General features: G+C 56.7%; 1 long non-coding RNA gene across 2 annotated transcripts; it reads right to left on the reverse strand.

Annotated features, from left to right (window-relative positions):
* Positions 1-6,460: 6,460 nt before the first annotated feature.
* Positions 6,461-8,978, reverse strand: LOC132522737 (uncharacterized). Of its 2 annotated transcripts, XR_009541313.1 has the most exons (3): positions 8,855-8,978; positions 7,741-7,859; positions 6,461-7,287 (listed from the first exon to the last, which is right to left on the reverse strand). It is a non-coding gene; the product is annotated as an uncharacterized LOC132522737 (long non-coding RNA). The 2 variants fall into 2 exon arrangements; XR_009541312.1 differs by lacking the exon at positions 8,855-8,978 and having other exon boundaries at positions 7,741-8,228.
* Between the last annotated feature and the right edge of the window lie 8,172 nt (positions 8,979-17,150).

The following is a 17,150-nucleotide window of genomic DNA, read 5'->3' on the forward strand; positions in this document are numbered from 1 at the left end:
CTCGAACCCGTGTCCCCTGCATTGGCAGCGGATTCTTAACCACTGCGCCACCAGCGAAGCTCGGGGGTGCTATTCTTATGGTTGAAGAGAAAAGAGACCTAGCAGCCTGTGTCAACAGTTCTCATCTCCTGGCTTATAACAATAATAATAATGATAATAATAACAGCTGACGTGTATTTATTACGTTACTTTGCAGTCGTTCATTTAATCCTCACAGTAACCCTCAAGGTAGGGAAACTGAGGAACAGTATTAGTCAAATCACCTGCCCAAGGCCACCTGGCTGGTAAGTGGTGGAGCTGGGATGCGAACCTAGGGCCTTCTAGCTCTAGAGCTGATATGTCTCTACTTCTCTGCAGTGCCTGATAAATTGCTGCACAATGAACTACTGACCTGACTGAATTTGCTCATCTCCATGTGCCCCATAAATGCACTGGGCACCCCCTCAGTGTGGGTTCCCCCCTTGGGCTGGCTCAGGGTCTGGGCTGTGGCCTCCAGGACTGAGCCTGGCCTGATGCAAGGGGGCTCAGCGAGGCCAGCTCCTGGACAGGGCAGGGGGGTTTACCACTTGGAGGGGACGGAGGGGCAGGGCAGCTGTGATGGAGGGTTCCAGAGAACCAAGGGGGAGGGGCGACGTGGAGGCAGCCTCTGGCCTCCTTCACAAACTGGGACTGAATCAGTGTGAAAAGATCTTTCCAGGGCAGTGTGGACGCTGGGGTGGCCCTGCCCCAGCTTCTGGCTCCTGGGGTGTCCTGATTCTGGGGGAGCACACAGGTGAGCCTGGGGGTGGGTAGGAGCCCGGGGATGTGGTCTCACCAGCGTTTCTCCGACGCCTCCCCTGGCTGGTGGCTGCCTCCCTGTGGGGTGCCAAGGAGCTCTTCCTGGGGACATCTTCCTACTTCATCCATCTGGGTGTGGTGCAGAGAGGAGGCCTGGGAAGGCCAGTCTCCGGCCTTGAGGCTCCATCCCTCAGGGAGCGAGGCCCAGACGACCAGAGAGCCCCGTTGCCTCTCCACCCAGCCCCACCTGGACACCCGTCGCCCATCTGCTGGGCCTCCTGCCAGATTCCGCAAAGCTCTTCCTTCTGGCTCACGGCAGAGGTCAGCTGAGTGCAGGAGGGCAGCAGCTCCGCTGTGTGTCACCTTCTCTCCAGGATCCAGGTGGAGACATAGCTGTTTTCGTGGTAAGCCAGGGCCCCTGCCTACTTTGCAGGTTTGAACTGTTCTTAACTGTTCTTAATACGTGCTCAACCAGTTGCCCTGAATCCCCACACAACCCAGGAAGAGGGCTCCACGATTATCTCCATCTTCCCAATGGGCCCCTGGGGCTCAGAGAGGGGATGAGACTCCTCATGGGTGGCCCAGCAGGGACATGGCAGAGTAGGGACTCCCTGCTCCAAGCTCCCTGGAGTGCCCTTGGTTCCAGGTCCTGGAGCCCCCAGGAGAGGTCCAGAGTCTGGTGGGGCCCAGCTAACTGGCTGCTGGCATTGTTTCCCCAAAGTGGGAGATGCCAATCAGGCCTAGGGGAATTCATACAGGACTTACGGGTCCCCACCAGCTCAAACTTCAACTCCTCCTTGGCCAGCTCTTACCTCTGGCAAGGGAGAGGCAGGCCTCAAGTTGGGAACCAGAGAGCCGAAGACCTCAGGAGCATCTTGACTCCTTCCCAGGAAGCCTGGAAGGGGCTCCCTGTCTTCTAGGCAGCAGTGGTGGGCCCCGTGCCTATCCTGGGCAGTGTGTAAAGGCTGGGGGAGGAGGACGTGGGAGGAGCACTGCCGAGCCCTCCAGGGGCTTACAGTCAGGCTAGGCGGGTGGGCCCATTGTAATCACGAGAGGCAGGAAGCTCAGAGTCAGAGAGATTGGAAGGTGCTGTGCTGCTGGCTTTGAAGGAGGATGGGGCCACAGCCAAGGAAAGTGGGCAGCCTCTAGAAGCTGGAAGAAGAAAAATTCTCCCTAGACCCACAGAAGGAACACAGCCGTACTGACACCTGGACTTGGGGCTTCTGACCCCCGGACCGTAAGAGAATACGTTTGGGTTAAGCCACTAAATGTGTGGTTATTTGTTGCAGCAGCTACAGCAAACCCGTACGGGGGTGTTGCACCAGCTCTTCTCCCAGGTCTTAGCCAGCCCTGCTGTTCTAGAAAGAAAAGAAGTAATATGCAGCGATGCAAATGATTAAGGGGCAGAGATGGGAGCTTTCTGAGGTCATGGGGTCACAGAGGAGTCCTTGTCTGGGACTTTCCATCTGTATTTTCTCCAGGAAACAAAACTAGCCCGTTTGCCGAGCCTGGGGCTGCTGGGGGGCCTGAGAGGTGAGCAGGAGAAACAGGAGAATGTGCTTCCGAAGCAGAGCTGTGGCACCCCTCTGGGCTGCTGTCCGCCGCTGCCTCCCTTCACCAGGAGGCCTCAGAGCCCAGGGGTCACAAGCTTAGCCTGGAGACCGGAGCCCGGGCGCTGCTTCTCCGCTGTGCTGAGCTGTCACGTGAGTCTCTGGACAGGTCCCCCCACCTCTCCGAGCCTCAGTTTTCTCTTCGGTAAAATGCAGACAATTGGTAGGACTTAGCTGTAGGGCCCAGCTGGATGCCATGTGTGTGAAGAGCTCAGCACAGGGCCAGGCACACAGGTGTATCCCTGCGTGTGTCCGGGTGGGCAGGCATGTGTGTACAGGTGCTTGTGGACAGGTGTGCATGTGCAGGTCTGCGTGTGCCAGGACCTGTGTGCAGATACGTATGCAGTCTGGATGAGTATTCTGAAATTCACCTTTGACCTGTCACCGCCCAGCTCACAGCCCCCTGTTGGCCCAGGGAGAAGTTCACCTCTTCACCATGGCCTCCAGGACCCAGCACCATCTAGCACCTGCAGCCTCTCCACCTCCCCAACTGCCCAGCTTGCACCCTAAGATCCAGCCCTGCCTGCTTCCACTCCGTTCCTTAGGTGGGTCACATTCCCGTGGGAGTCCAGGCCTTCGCCCATGCTCTTCCCTCTGTCTGGAACACTTTTCCCTTTTCCTCCTCACTGACTGGCTCCTACTCAGTCTTTGGGTCTTGGAAAGGTTACCTCCTCCAGGTAGCCTTCCCTGACTGCTACCCCCACTGGGATGATTACCCTTTGACCTCACAGCAACTCCCTCCCATGTGCTCCCCTGGTCTTAGTACTAACCACAGGGTAGGATAATCGCTTGTGAGCGTCCTTCCTCCTTCTGAGGTCCTGTTCTGAGGGCAGAAACCTAGACTGCCTTGTTCTCCCCTGTCACCAGCACCCAGCATGGGGTCTAGCCCAGAGCAGGTGCTCAGAACTTTGTGGAACGAATGAATGAACGAGTGAATGCACAGGTGTGGGTACATGAGCGAGGAGGCTGCGATCACACGCGTGTGCACGTGCATGCTTGCTCGATGCAGGAGGGGTGTGTAGCCCGTATGTTCCTGCAGGTAGTGATGGGGGACAGTGGTGGAGTCAAGACTGTGACCCGGAGGGCGGCTGGAGCAGGGGGAGGCCAGAGCGCTCCACTCCCCACACTGGTCCCCTCTCCCCTGCGCAGACCGTGGACTCAGGGAGGCTGCTTTACTGTTGGAGGGGGAGGAGAGCGTGGGAGAAGGAAGGAGGATGCCTGCAGCCTTCAGCCCTGACACATTCTGCTCCTTCCTTCCTCCCTGACCTCCCCATGACCTCCATCCTCCAGCCTGGGCTCCTCCACTGAATGGGGGAAGGGGCAGAGACCTCCCAGTGTCCCCAGGGGACACCAAGCCAGGCACTACTTCTCCAGGCAGCCCCCCCCCCGCATCCCCCCAGCTCTGGCCGGGGTCCTGGGTCCTGCGGAGGACCTGATCAGGCCAGGAGGAGGGCAAGCTGGGGTGCGGTGGCCGGGTGAGGGGTGGCCTGGCCCCTCCCTCAACCGTGGGTGAGGCAGGTCATGCCACCTCTCTGACTTTTAATCCTGTCATCTGTAAAATGGTACCACAGCACTCCCTTGCAGTGTTGTAGCAATTAATAAGATCATGTTTATAGAAGGTTTGACGCAGTGTCTGGGGATGGAGAATGCTCGTGAGTATAATTTTTTTTTTTTTTTTTTTTTTTTTGCGGTACGCGGGCCTCTCACTGTTGTGGCCTCTCCCGTTGCAGAGCACAGGCTCCGGACGCACAGGCTCAGCGGCCATGGCTCACGGGCCCAGCCGCTCCGCGGCATGTGGGATCTTCCCGGACCGGGGCACGAACCTGTGTCCCCTGCATAGGCAGGCGGACTCTCAACCACTGCGCCACCAGGGAAGCCCTCGTGAGTATAATTTTGTCAATATCGTTATCGCCCCCCCTCCTCCCCAGTAGCCATCCTGCCCTGAGAACCATGCAGGTTTGGCCTCAGTGCACCCTGGGACCGTAAGACAGCTCTGTCTTGCTCTTACTTTTGTCCCCAGCCTCTTGCACAGTGTCTGGCACCGAGCAATTGCTCAAAAAATGTGTGTTAAATGAATGAACCAGCAGAATCATGTGGATTTCAAGCACTTCCTCTCTCCAGGCCTCAGTGTCCTCGTGTGTAAAACTGTGTGTCCACAAACTAAGAATCTCTGAGGTCCCTCCCAGCTTGAAATCAGGACTGGATTTTTTTTTTCATTTTTATCGGGGTGTAGTTAATTTAAAATGTGGTGTCAGTTTCAGGTGAGGACTGGATATTATTGTCGCTGCTGTGCTGAGTTTTGCGTCTTTTTTTTTTTTTTTTTTTTTTTAATATTCATGCCAGCTAACACAACCCCAGGTCGTCTCCCCCGGACACACTGCCGACCTCCCTTGACCCCATTCTCCATCATGGAGAGCTGGTGCAGGGGTCTCAAAACACAAATGTCTGCCACAGAAAGACAAGAGTCTAACGTGCTCACAGGGCCCCACATGTCCTAGCCCTTGGGAGTTTTTCCAGCCTCATCTGAAGCCTCCACCAGCTCCACTCCACAGGCCTTCTCTCTGCCCCTTCTCCCCGTGGCCCTCCCTGCGGCCCTCCCTGCACAGGTCCTGTGAACGACACATGCTACTCCCTCAAGCTGCCATGCCGTTCCCTCCCTCTTTAGCTAGGCGACTGCCACTCAGTCTTCAGATCTCCACTCTAGGGCCCCGCCCTCTGAGAAGCCCTCCCTAACCTCTCCTGAGACTGGGTCAAACCACCCCATTACTGACTGCCTTTCTCTCCCAGCATCTGTTCTGATCAGAAAGTTCATTGTGTGTGTTTCCCCCACTAGACCACGTGCTCTTGGAGGTCAGCCCTGGTCGGCCTCTCCCTTCCATTGCTACAACACGGCTAAGAGCCTGGCACACAGGAGGTGCTTGATAACGGTGGACCACTGCCAGCATCCCCTGCCACCCCCCGAGTGGGAGTCTCTGAGGGTCTCTGCATAGCACCCTCATGGCCGAGCGTCAGGCGACCACATGATAATGAGTGTGGGCAGGGTGGAGGTTCATGCTTGTCCTTGGGGGAGTGGAACACCCACAGGGGGAGGATCAGGGCAGTGGCAGGGAGGGGCATGACCTCCGGGTGCACATGCCCAGTCCCTGCCCTCTGCCCTGCATCATAACCTGCTCTCAGGGAAAGTCCCGTGTCGTAGCCACAACATTTTGGAATTAATCCCATTCTTTGAGTTTGGCCTCTGCTGGAGAGAGCTCGGTCCTGAGACTTGGGGTGAATCCCAGCCCCACCTCTCATTGCTGTGCATCCTTAGGCAGAGCCCTATCCCTCTCTGGGCCTCAGTTCCTCATATAGAAAATGGAGACAATAGTAGTCCCTGCTGCAGGGGGTAGGAGTTAGTGAGGTGCTCTGTGCACAGTGCCCAGCTAGGACAGGAGGGTGCTCACTGCAGAACTGGGACACAGGGAGTAAGGGAGGTGTGGTCTTCAGGGGGCACCCCCAAAGCCACTCTGTGGCTGGTCTGCAGCAGGCATGAGGGAAGGTGGTAGAAAGAGCCTGAGTGCTTAGGTGAGCTCAGAGCGCACATGAGAGTGTGTGTGTGTGTGTGTGTGTGTGTGTGTGTGTGTGTGTGTGTGTAAAACGCTGCTGGAGAACAGACTTCAGAGGAAAGGCGGGAGGGAATGAGCTGGCAAACTTAGTGCTGCAGCAACAGCAGAGCCAGAGGCCCAGAGGCGGGGAGCTGGAGGGAGCTTCCCAAGGCCAATACAGTCAAGGCTGGAGAAGGAGGCGTGGGCCTGGATAGAGGGAGGGGCTTCCCAGACGTGGGAGGGGAGACTGGGCCAGCGGGGGTTTGAAGACTTGCTGGGTTCCTAGTATCCCTAGTGTGGAGGGCTTGCACTCTGCTGCCCAAAGACCCCTGTTTGCATTTGGGCTCTCCTACTCACCAGCTGTGTGACCCTGGGCGAGTCCTTTGCCTCTCAAAGCCTCTGTTTCTTTGGTTGTAAGATGGGACGATAATAGAATATACCTGTGTATTGGTTTCCCAGGGCTGACATAACAAAGTGCCACAGACCGGATGGCTTAAACAACAGAAATTTATTTTCTTCCATCCTGGAGGCTGGAAACCCATGACCAAGGTATAGGCAGAGTTGGTTTCTTCTCCCTCCTTGGCTTGTAGACCGCCATCTTCTTGCTGTGTCTTCATGTGATCCTTCCTCTGTGCGTGTCTGTGTCCCAATCTCCTCTTCTGAGAAGGACACCAGTCATATTGGATTAGGGCCCATCCTGATGACCTCATTTTAACTTAATTACCTCTTTAAAGACCCTGTGTCCAAATATAGTCACATCTAAGGTACTGGGGGTTAGGACTTCAACCTACTAATTCCACGGGGAGGGGTTAGGGACATAATTCTGCCCATAACACCTGTTTGGTCTGGGCTCCCTGAAAGCAGGCTAAAATAAAGGCTGAGGTACACGTAGTTTGTTTGGGAGTACAGTTGCAGGGGCAAGAGTGAGGGATGGGGAGAGGGGAGAGGGAAACAGGAGAGGAAAAAGAACCAATACAAATGTGCATTCCTGAGTTCACCATTAAGGCAACCTGGGTGCCCAGGCCCCCAGGGCTGTCCGAGATTCCTTATGAAATGCATCTTGGGACCATCTGCCTGGGGGAAGCAAGGGGGAAGGGGGAGGCACCCCATAGCTCCGTCTCCCTTGGATCAAGGGTTGGCCTGAATGGTGTTACAGCTGATCTCTGAGCGGGTTCCTGATGGGGAGAGGGACATCCCATATGGGGCATCAGTGAACTCCCAGGGCAGGAAGAGAGATGCCACTCAGGGTGAGGCACTGTTGGCCTGCAGTTGTCTGGCCAGACCCTGCAGGGGCTGTTTATTCACCGCCACTGGGCCTGGATTAAAAGGCAAAGCCAAGACGTTGGAAGTAGTGCAGGAAAGGTATTCGATACAGTCCACGCATTGCAGGACTCAGCTCTGCCCCTGCCCTGCACTGGGCCCGGCCCATGAGAGTCCCCTTAAAGGAGCTGGCCATCCGCAGTCCCTGCAAAGACTTGACACAAGCCTGTTACTGAAGCAAACTATTGCCCCCGCAGCTGGATCTGGGGTAGCTGACCCACCCCTGAACAGTAACTCCTGTCTCGGCCTGCTGGTCCCTGGCATGAGGCTTCCAAAGTGGTCAGATGGCAGTCACAGCTTTGAGTTCAGCGAGACCCATTCTGTGCCGGGTGGAGCCCTCCCTCCACTTCCTGTTCCCTCCCTCCACTTCCTGTTCCCTCCCTCCACTTCCTGTTCCCTCCCTCCAGCTCTCCCACCCCCACCCCCATCCAGTCCCAGGGAACCGGTACCTCTTCTCTGACAAAATCTCAGGCTGCAGGGAGGAGAAGTACAAATCTACAAGTGAGGTACTGGAGTGATGGAGGCAGGCACAATCCTATTTCCACAGCTTGTTCCTGGACCGTGTGTCCTAGTTTTTGGGGTCACAGCACCATTGATTAGCTGTGGGTTCTGGACACAGGGTGTCGCACGAGCTGGCTGCCCCAGCGTTCCGTCAGGCCCATCGCTCCAGGGTCAGACCAGTGGCTACCGTGCTTGCACACCCACGGTGCTCTTTCCTTGCCATAAAGTAGGGCCCTTGGTCCAAGGCCCAGGGGGATGGGCTCCCATGTCTCCAGATCGAGAATTCTGTAAGGCCTTGGATGTCATCTGCCATGGTGCTCTGAGAGATGGGACGGACTGAATATACATCTCTCTGAAAAGGGAGGCTTGGTCTCACTGTGGAGGCTGGAGTTGCCCTGGATGGCCTCCCAGGGCATCAGCCACCATGGGGTGTGGGCAAAGGGGCAGCTGCTAGGATGACCCACACAGGCCCTTTCTGAGATGACTGGCGGACAAAGCCACCAGTTGAGAGACAGGACAAGGGGACTCTGAACGCTGTAGCCTGGTTTCTGCCTGGGATCCTCAGATCCTTCCTGATAGGCAATGATTCCTCCCAGACTCGGGACAGGCGGACAGGGCACTGGGTCAGGCACAGCCTCCTGGCCGTGGGACCCTGGGTGGGTCCTGGTCTCCGATCCCTCATCTGGCCTTAGGGGAACTGAGGGACTGAACATGATTCTGGGAGCCAGACCCTTGACGTGGCTGTTGTTAGTCCAGCCGAGGCACAGAGGGGCACCCAGGGGACATCAGCCCTACATTGACTCCCAGTCCAATGCTCCTTCGACCACTCCTCGAGAGAAAGCGTGGGGGTCATGGGGGAGGGAGAGGATGGGAGAGGCAGGACCTTATGCCCACTCCCCTCCATACTGCCCCGCACACAGTAGGTGCTTCTAAGTGTGTGCTGAATGACTGAATGACTGTCTGGGTGGGTGGATGGAGGGACAAACAAACAGGTGGGTGCGGCCTAGCTTCGTTTGTTCCAAATCCCAGCGACCCAGTCCAGCCCTTCCCTCCCCTGCTAACCTCATTCAGTTGCTAGCAGTCTCGAGCTTTCATTTCTGCCGAGTCACTGCTCTCAACCCCGTGATGGGGCTGGGTGTGCCAGGAATCCGGAGGGAAGGAGACAGACAGAACCTTAGAACTTCACCACTAACTCCATTTTCGAGATGAGGAAACTGAGGCAGGGGGAATGTCCTGAGGTTTGTTCAGCCCCAGAACAGCCCACCTCCCCAGCAGCCAAGGGCCCTGCCCCCTGCCTGACTCACCCACCATCATGCAGAAGCCTTAGGACTTCTCTGTCAGATTTGGGTAACTGGTTTGGAGGGGAGGTGGGGCGGAGGGAGTCTGGTCAGCAGATTGGGTTCCCTGAGTCATTCCGAGTCATTCCGAGTCCTCCCGAAGATGTCCTAACACAGCCCGTGTTGCTCCAAGGAAGCTCCCAGCCCCCCTCTGACCCAGCCTCTGGGCTGCCCGCACCCCTCCCTACCCTCGTGAGTCTCTCCTCTCTTCTCTCTTCTTCTCTGGCCCTTCTCACCCTTCTGCAGCGTCTGGAGCCAAGACCCAGGAGCCCACCTCTGACCTCACATGTACTGTGGCCTTGGGCAGGCCTCTGCCCCTCTCTGAGCCTCCGTGGCCCAGCTGGGGCGGCTGGCTACCTGAGTCCCGTCCGACCTTTAACTTCCAGGCCTCCTGGCCATTGGAGCTCTGTCCTCCCTTCTCCGTCTGCACACCCCCCTTCTCTCTAGACACCCCCCCATCTCGCCTTCTCCCCGCTCTGCTCTCCTTCCTCCTGCCCACCCTTCTCAGAGAATGCCAAGTCTGCAGCTTTCCCTGACCTTGAGCAGACAGCAGGCTGGGAGCTTTGCAAAGGGGGCAGCTCAGAGCTTTGCAAAGGGGCCTCTGGCAATGAAGCCCTGCTCAGTTGGTCCTGGGGGGCTGCACTGCCCTTGCAACCCCTCCTCACACCGTATGCCACACGCTCTAGTTTACTTTTCTCCATGGCTTTTCTCGTCTTCTCACTAGTTACTTCACTTACATGTTTATCGTTCATGCCCTCGTTAGAAGGTCAGTTCCACGAGGGCAGGGACTTTTGTCTGCTTCATCACTGCTCTGTCCTCCAGCCCAGAACAGTACCTGGCGCACAGTAGGTGCTCAGTGAGTGAGTGAAGATTTCCTCCGCTCTCTAATGACCACCGCCATTTATGGGGCACGCACTTGCGCACACCCATCTACAGCCCTGCGCACCGACGACTATGCCAGCCCCTTTGGGAAGATGGGGAAACTGAGGCTCGGAGAGGAAGAGCCCAAAGGGCAGAACCAGTCCAAGGTCACACAGTGGAAACTGGTAAAGGCCGGATTCGAACCCACGTGTCCAGACCACGGCGCCTGCGCTGTTGGCCCTCCCTCCCAGAAAGGATGGGGGGGCAGGTGCACCGCTGGCCCGCCCAGGGAAAGCCGAGGGGGCGGGGTCAGTCCAGCCCCCAGGTCCTCGGCCACGCCCTTACTTGTGGAACAGAGAAACTGAGGCCCTCCGGTTGCATCGGATACCTTGGAAACCTTCCCAAACTCGAGTCAGTCCGGGAACCGGCCCGCGCTCCCCCCCACCCCCCCGCCCCGGCCCGAGGCGGAGCTTCTCCTGCGCCCACCGGGAGCCGGGGAGGGAGAGAAAAATGAGTTTTCCTGCCGCCCGGTGGCGGTGTCAATTGATCGGGCGCGGGCGGGGGCCGCGCGCCGGGCTGGGGGCCTTGCTCGCAGCTGCAGGAGCACAATTATCGGGGAAAAAACTGGGGCGGCTGCTGCGGTGAAATTAGTTATCGATCCCACGGCGGGGCCGCGGGGCCGCGCTCTGCGCTGAAGGCTGCAGACCCGGGCAGGGGCCGCCGGGCGGAGTGAGGGGAGGAGGGGGAGGGGGCGGGCCCTGCCTCCCTCCCCTCCCATCTCGTCCTCCCCTCCCCTCCCCTCCCCTCGGCCGTCCTCCACTTCCTCCTCCCCTCCCCCCCGCCCGCCCTGCCTCTGTGCTCTCTCCTCGCCCATTCATCCCGCCGCTGTATCGACCCAAGGCCGACCCCGTGCTGACAGGCGCCCCCCCCACTACAACCCGCTCTCCCCAGCTTGGCCCCGGCCCCCGCGCTGGCCGCCCCGTCCCGTGGGCCTGGCACCCGGAGCCCCGCTTGGGTGCGGAGAACGCCCCTAATGTGGGCCCTGCCCCTGGAGAGCCCGAGAGCTGGCCGGGGAGGACCAACCCCTGCTCCCAGTTTTTGGAGCCCTGCTGCCTGGGAAAGTGCGTGACCTCAGCCTCAGTTTCCTCTCCCGTATAAACCCGGGCAGTTCCTACGTCTAGCTTGTTGAGAGGATAAAATGGGAGGCGTTATGAGGAGTGCCTGGGCTTGTCGCGCAGAAGGAGCGTGTTGGGGGTTTATTTCACGTTTATACCACCATTTCTTACCAGCGACTCTAGGAGATGTGTCATAACCCCATTTTATAGATGAGTAAACTAAGCTCAGAGAGGGGAGGTGCCCTGTCCACCCCATACAGCCAGCAAATGGCCCCATGACACTAGAACCCAGCTAACAGAGGGGAGATGGGGGGGTCTTCTCAGTGGGTGCTGACATATCAAAAGGCTGGGGGAGTGGTCAGGGAGGAAGGGGGGGTCAGGTCAGGTCCTCCAGGCCCACTTGGCTCAGGGCAGCTTGCCTCTGCAGCCTCCAGGGAGGAGGGAAAGGGGAGGAGTGGGGGAGGCCTCTCCTTTCCCAGTACTAGGCTGGTCCAGGGGAGGCGGTTCCAGGCTGGAAAGTAGGGGATCTGAGCTCTAATCCTGTCCCTCCACTCACCAGCGTGTGACCTTGGGCAAGTCCCTGTCCCTGTCCCAGGCCTTCAACAAAAAGGGGTTTGGACCTTATGTGCCCCCAGGGAGAGGTTGGCAGGGTCAGATCATGGAGGGCTTTGGAGTGTCCCAGCGAAGGGGAGCACAGAAAGGCTTTGAGCGGGGGGATGACAGGGTCAAGTTCGCCCCGACAGCTGGAGTCCTGGCTCTGCTCGTGGTCTCTCTGAGCCTCAGTTTCCTCCCCGGTGAAATGGAGATAATGATCTCCACCGCTGTACGGGCTGTGGGCTTTGGACTGGGTCAGCCCTGGGTTCAAGTCTTCCCTTAAAGCTATGGGCCCTTGGGTGCTACCAACAAGTGGCTCAATCAAAGGGGCAGGGTGGTAGAGAAACTTGGGGTCTCCGTGCTCCCTCTCCCAAGATTTCCTGGCTCCCCAAATGGGACTCCAGAGGCGGTGCTGAAGGGGAGGTGGCCCCTCCGCTGGCCACAGGGGCCCTGGCCTGAGGCTGAGGAGAGGCAGGGCCGGAGCGCTGGAGGCTGAGGGGCTGTTCCTGCCGTTTCTCCCTGTGGGTGGCAGGGACCCCGGAAAAGGGGTCCTGAGCTGAGGGGACGAACTGCCCCCTTGCTGGCTGTGAGGGCAAATAGAAACTTACGGGGGCCTGCGGGGGCCTTAGGTTCTGTAAAAATTGACCTTCATCTGCTCTGGGGAGCTGGATATGTGCTATTATTTTTATGTGGTTGCTGTTTAGTTATACAGGTGGGTTCACTTTGTGAAAATTCTTACAGCTGAACACCTAGCATGTAACTGAGGCCCAGAGAAAATCAGTACCCTGGCCGGGTCCCCCAGCACGAAGACAGGGGCCAAGCAAGACCTGCCCTCCTGGCTGCAAGGCCATGGGTTTTCTGTGACACCCCCCTCCCTCCCGCCCCATCTGACATTCCACCTGCCCTCAGTATGTGTAGCGGAGGAGAATCAATGGGGAAGGAGGGGAGGAAGAGGAGAGTGGGAGGAAGGAGGAGTAACCATCCTGAAAGCCCCCCTCCCCAGCCACCGGGCCCAGCCCAGTCCCACTCACTCACAAGGGACCCCTGGCCACTCCCCAGACTGTCTGTCGCCCTCCTGCCTCTGAGCTGTTGCCCAAGCTGTTTCCCAGTGTTCGGCTCTGCACACCTCTGGGCACCAGGCCCTGAGCTGGGCTTCAGGGGTGCAGCCGTGAACGAAGGGGCCACAGTCCCTGCCCCCATGGCGCTTTCAGTGTAGCATGAACGTGTTGAACGCCTTTAGTTAGGCTTTTCGAAGCATCCAGATATGTATGAGGACATATCTGCACGTGCATTTTTGTATGTGTGTATTTGTGCCTTGTGTACCCGGGCATGGCTGTGCACGTGTGCATACATGTACACATATATAAGCATGAATGGCTCCGTATATGCACAAATGGCTGTGTGTGTGTGTGCATGTGTACATTTATGTAAATGTGCGTCTCTGTGCGTGTTTGTATGTGCGTCCTGCATGTGCCTGTGTACATCTGCTTGCACTTAGTTTTCAGTGCACATTTGTGTGTGGGGTGAATGTCTCTGTGAATAAGCACATGGAATGGGCACCTCCGTGGGTGCACGGAGCTAAGGGATGTGTATGAAATGGTCGCGTGTGCCTGGACATCTGCTCTCTGTTTGCATTCTGGGTGCGTAATGTGCGCACGCTGGCATGCATGGGTATGCAGGTGCACGTGGTGCAGGTACTCACCTTTGTGGTTTCATGCCTTCCTTGTGTTTGCATACGCCCATGTGTAATTCCTCTACACACATGCCTGTTAGTGTAGGTAGCTCCTCCCAAGCGCATGCACGTTTCCGAGGTTGCTTACGTTTGTGCCTGGGTCTCTGTTCGTCTCCACGCACGTTTGGAACATACACACAGCACCCTGGGTGTGTGTAACCCCACATTCATTAGGGAGCACAGTGCGCTCCCAGGGGGAGGAGGGCACTTGCCGGTCTTTCAGCAGAGTGCAAAAGGACAGAGAGACCGGGGCAGGGCTTGCCTGCTACTTACCTGGTAGAAGATTCTGAAGAGGGAGGTAGAAGCTGGCCAGGACGGCCAGCTGCCCCCTGCACCCGGCTTGGGTCCAGGGAAACGGCCTCCTCCCTGCACCCCCCGGGGCCTCTAGGGCTGGCAGGGGCAAGAGACAGCAGGTGGCCCCGCCGAGCAGGCTGAGTCCTCCCCCGGGCCCCTTGCCAAGAGAGGCTCTCCTGAGCCTCTGAGCTTGGAGAGGCAGGCCGCCGCATGCCACGTCCCTGCTTGGGCCTCTCACACCTGCGCCCCAGCCTGTCTGCTCTGAGCATCCTCGGGCTCCAGTGGCAGCCGTGGGGCCCGGCTCCTCTCGACTCTTGCACCGTCCCACCTCCCTGGCTTCAAGGCCCAGGTCGGGGCTGGGCCAGAGCTCTCCTCTCAGGAGCTGGAGGCTCCTGTGAAGGCATGCACAAGCGCATCCTTCCTTAAGCTGCCCGCCTGGGTGGGAGTGATGGAGCCCGGTGTGCAGAAAATGAGCTTGCTTGCACTCCTTTTTCTCTCTTTCTCTCTCCATAGGAATCTCTGGTTCCTAACCCAAGTCTGTGATGCTCTTCCGCCCACCACAGCTTGCCTCTCCCTGCACCCCCACGCAGCTCCCTCACCCCTTTGTGGTCCCTGCACCCTGGTCCCTGGGGTCACCTCCTCACCCCGGCACAATGCTTCATGCTCAGAAGACTTTGGGGCCTCCCACAGTCCTCCTCTCCAGGCTCAGTGTTCCTCTGGCACCACCAGGACGCCCTGGCCAATATGCTGGTCTCTCCCTTTCTCCATCCTGCTGTTTCCGGGGGCCTTAGCTGGGCCCCTGCACTGTGGTCCACGCTGACCTGGTCATCGCTTCCACGGCTGCACTTCTGAGGTCTGAAATTCAGACATCCCCGCCTCCACCCCATCTCCCACCCATCTAGTCCTCACTCTTGTGAGAATATTTTATGCTTGCCACCCTCTTCCAGACCCCTGTGGTCCCAACCCTCCCCAGGACATCTACCACTTTCTGTGCAATATCCTGAGACAGTCCTGCCCTGGGGCCAAGCCAGCCACAGCAGACTTCACCTCTGAGTGACAACATGGCCACTTTAGACCAGTCTGTCAGCAGGGCCAGTCCACCTGGGTACCTGCTCCTTGGTTTCCCTACTCCCTCTCTGCATGTCCCTTCTCAGCTCCCCATGTGGCCCTCAGGCTCTGCCTCTTGATTAACTGATGGTGTGTCCTGGGGTCTGCCCCTGGCCCTCAGCTCTCTCCGGCAGGACCCACCAAGTCCATGGCCTCCTGGACTTCTATCTCCAGTCCATTGCCTTCTGAACGCTAGACCCATCATGCCTGCTGCCCTTGACACCTCCATCTGTGTCCCTAAAGCTGACACAGATCCCACCGTGCCTGTACCCCCTGCAGGCCTCCCCCTCAGAGAATGATACCCCAGCCATGTCTCCTGGACCAGAAGCGAGGGCATCACCTTGTCTGCTCCTCCACTTCCAGTCGGTCACCAGGCAGCTGTGCTTGGGGTTCATTGAGCTTCTTGGATACAGGTTTCATTAAATTTGGAAATTTTTCATCCATGATTTCTTCCACTATTTCTTCTGTTCCCCTTCCTCTTTTCCTCTGGGACTCCCCATATATTCGGCTGCTTGGAATTATCCTACAGCTGACTGGTGTTCTTTCCATTTTTTAAAAAAATTCTTTTCTCTCTGTTTCATTTTGGATAGGTTTTATTGCTGTACCTTCAGGTTCATTAACTTTTCTTCTGTCTTGTCTAATCTGCCACAAATCCCATTCAGTGTATTTTTCATCTCAGACATTGTAATTTTCGACTCTTAAAAGTTAATTTGGGGGCTTCCCTGGTGGCGCAGTGGTTGAGAGTCCGCCTGCTGATGCAGGGTACACGGGTTTGTGCCCCGGTCTGGGAAGATCCCGCATGCCACGGAGCGGCTGGGTCCGTAAGCCATGGCCGCTGAGCCTGCGCGTCTGGAGCCTGTGCTCCGCAACGGGAGAGGCCACAACAGTGAGAGGCTCGCATACCGAAAAAAAAAAAAAGTTAATTTGGATCTTTTTTTTAAATTTATTTATTTATTTTTGGCTGTGTTGGGTCTTCGTTTCTGCGCGCGGGCTTCCTCTAGTTGTGGCGAGCGCGGGCTACTCTTGGTTGCCGTGCGCGGGCTTCTCATTGCAGTGGCTTCTCTTGTTGCGGAGCACGGGCTCTAGGCGCGCAGGCTTCAGTAGTTGTGGCACAATAGTTGTGGGTTCGATAGTTGTGGCTCAATAGTTGTGGCCTCAATAGTTGTGGCTCGTGGACTCTAGAGCGCAGGCTCAGTAGTTGTGGCTCACGGGCTTAGTTGCTCCGCGGCATGTGAGATCTTCCTGGACCAGGGCTCAAACCCGTGTCCCCTGCATTGGCAGGCGGATTCTTAACCACTGCGCCACCAGGGAAGCCCCTGGATCTTTTTTTATAACTTCATGTCTCTAACATTTCGAAAATATGGAATACAGTTATAAAAACTGTTTTAGAATCCTTCTCTGCTAATTCTAACATCTGTGTCCGTTCTGGGTCAGGTTCAATTGATTGATTATTCTTTTCTTTACGGGTCATGTTTCCTTGCGTCTTTGCACACCTGGTAATGTTTGGTGGACGCCAGATGTGATTTTTGGATATTTTTGTATTTTTATAAATCTGCTTGTGGTTTATTCTGGGAAGCAGTTAAATTACTTGGGATCCAATTGATCCTTTTGGGGCTTGCGTTATGATTTATTAGGTGGGTTTTTAGCAATGCTCCGTTTAGGGCTAATTATTCCCCACCTCTGAGACAAGACCTTCTTAAATGCTATACCCACTTCCCTGTGAATTATGAGTTTTCCAGCCTGACTGGTGGGAACAGGCAGTATTCCCAACCCTGTATGAGCATCAGACACAGTTCCCTCTAATCCCTTCAGATGGTTCTTTCTTGAAAACCACTGTTTCATGTATTTTTTTTTTTTTTTTGGTCTGAACTTTTTGGTTGTTTCAAGTGGGATAGGAAATCTGGCCTCTGTTACTCCATCTTGGCCAGAAGCAGAAGTTAGTTACCAAGTCTTAATGATTCTACTTCTTAGTAACTCTTGGATCAATCTACTTCTCTCCCACCACCTGCCGACGACCCAGACTCCACTGCCTCCTGCCTGGGGTGACACTCATAGCCTCCCAGGCTGTGTCTACTCCATTCAGTCATTCCACGCAGCAGCAGCGGCCAGAGCCACCTTCCCAGCAATCTGACCACGCCTCTCCTTAGTTCGAACGCTTTCACTCCTCACTGTCTTGGAGTTAATTTCAAACTCCTACTTGTGGCTCATCAGGTCTTTTTTTTTTTAAGATTTATTTTTTTTAATTAATTGATTTACTTATTTTATTTCGGCTCTGCCGGGCCTTAGCTGCGGCACGCGGGATGTTCGTTGTGGCACGC

Source organism: Lagenorhynchus albirostris, chromosome 7 (assembly GCF_949774975.1).
Source record: "Lagenorhynchus albirostris chromosome 7, mLagAlb1.1, whole genome shotgun sequence".
NCBI classification, from domain to species: Eukaryota; Metazoa; Chordata; class Mammalia; order Artiodactyla; family Delphinidae; genus Lagenorhynchus; species Lagenorhynchus albirostris.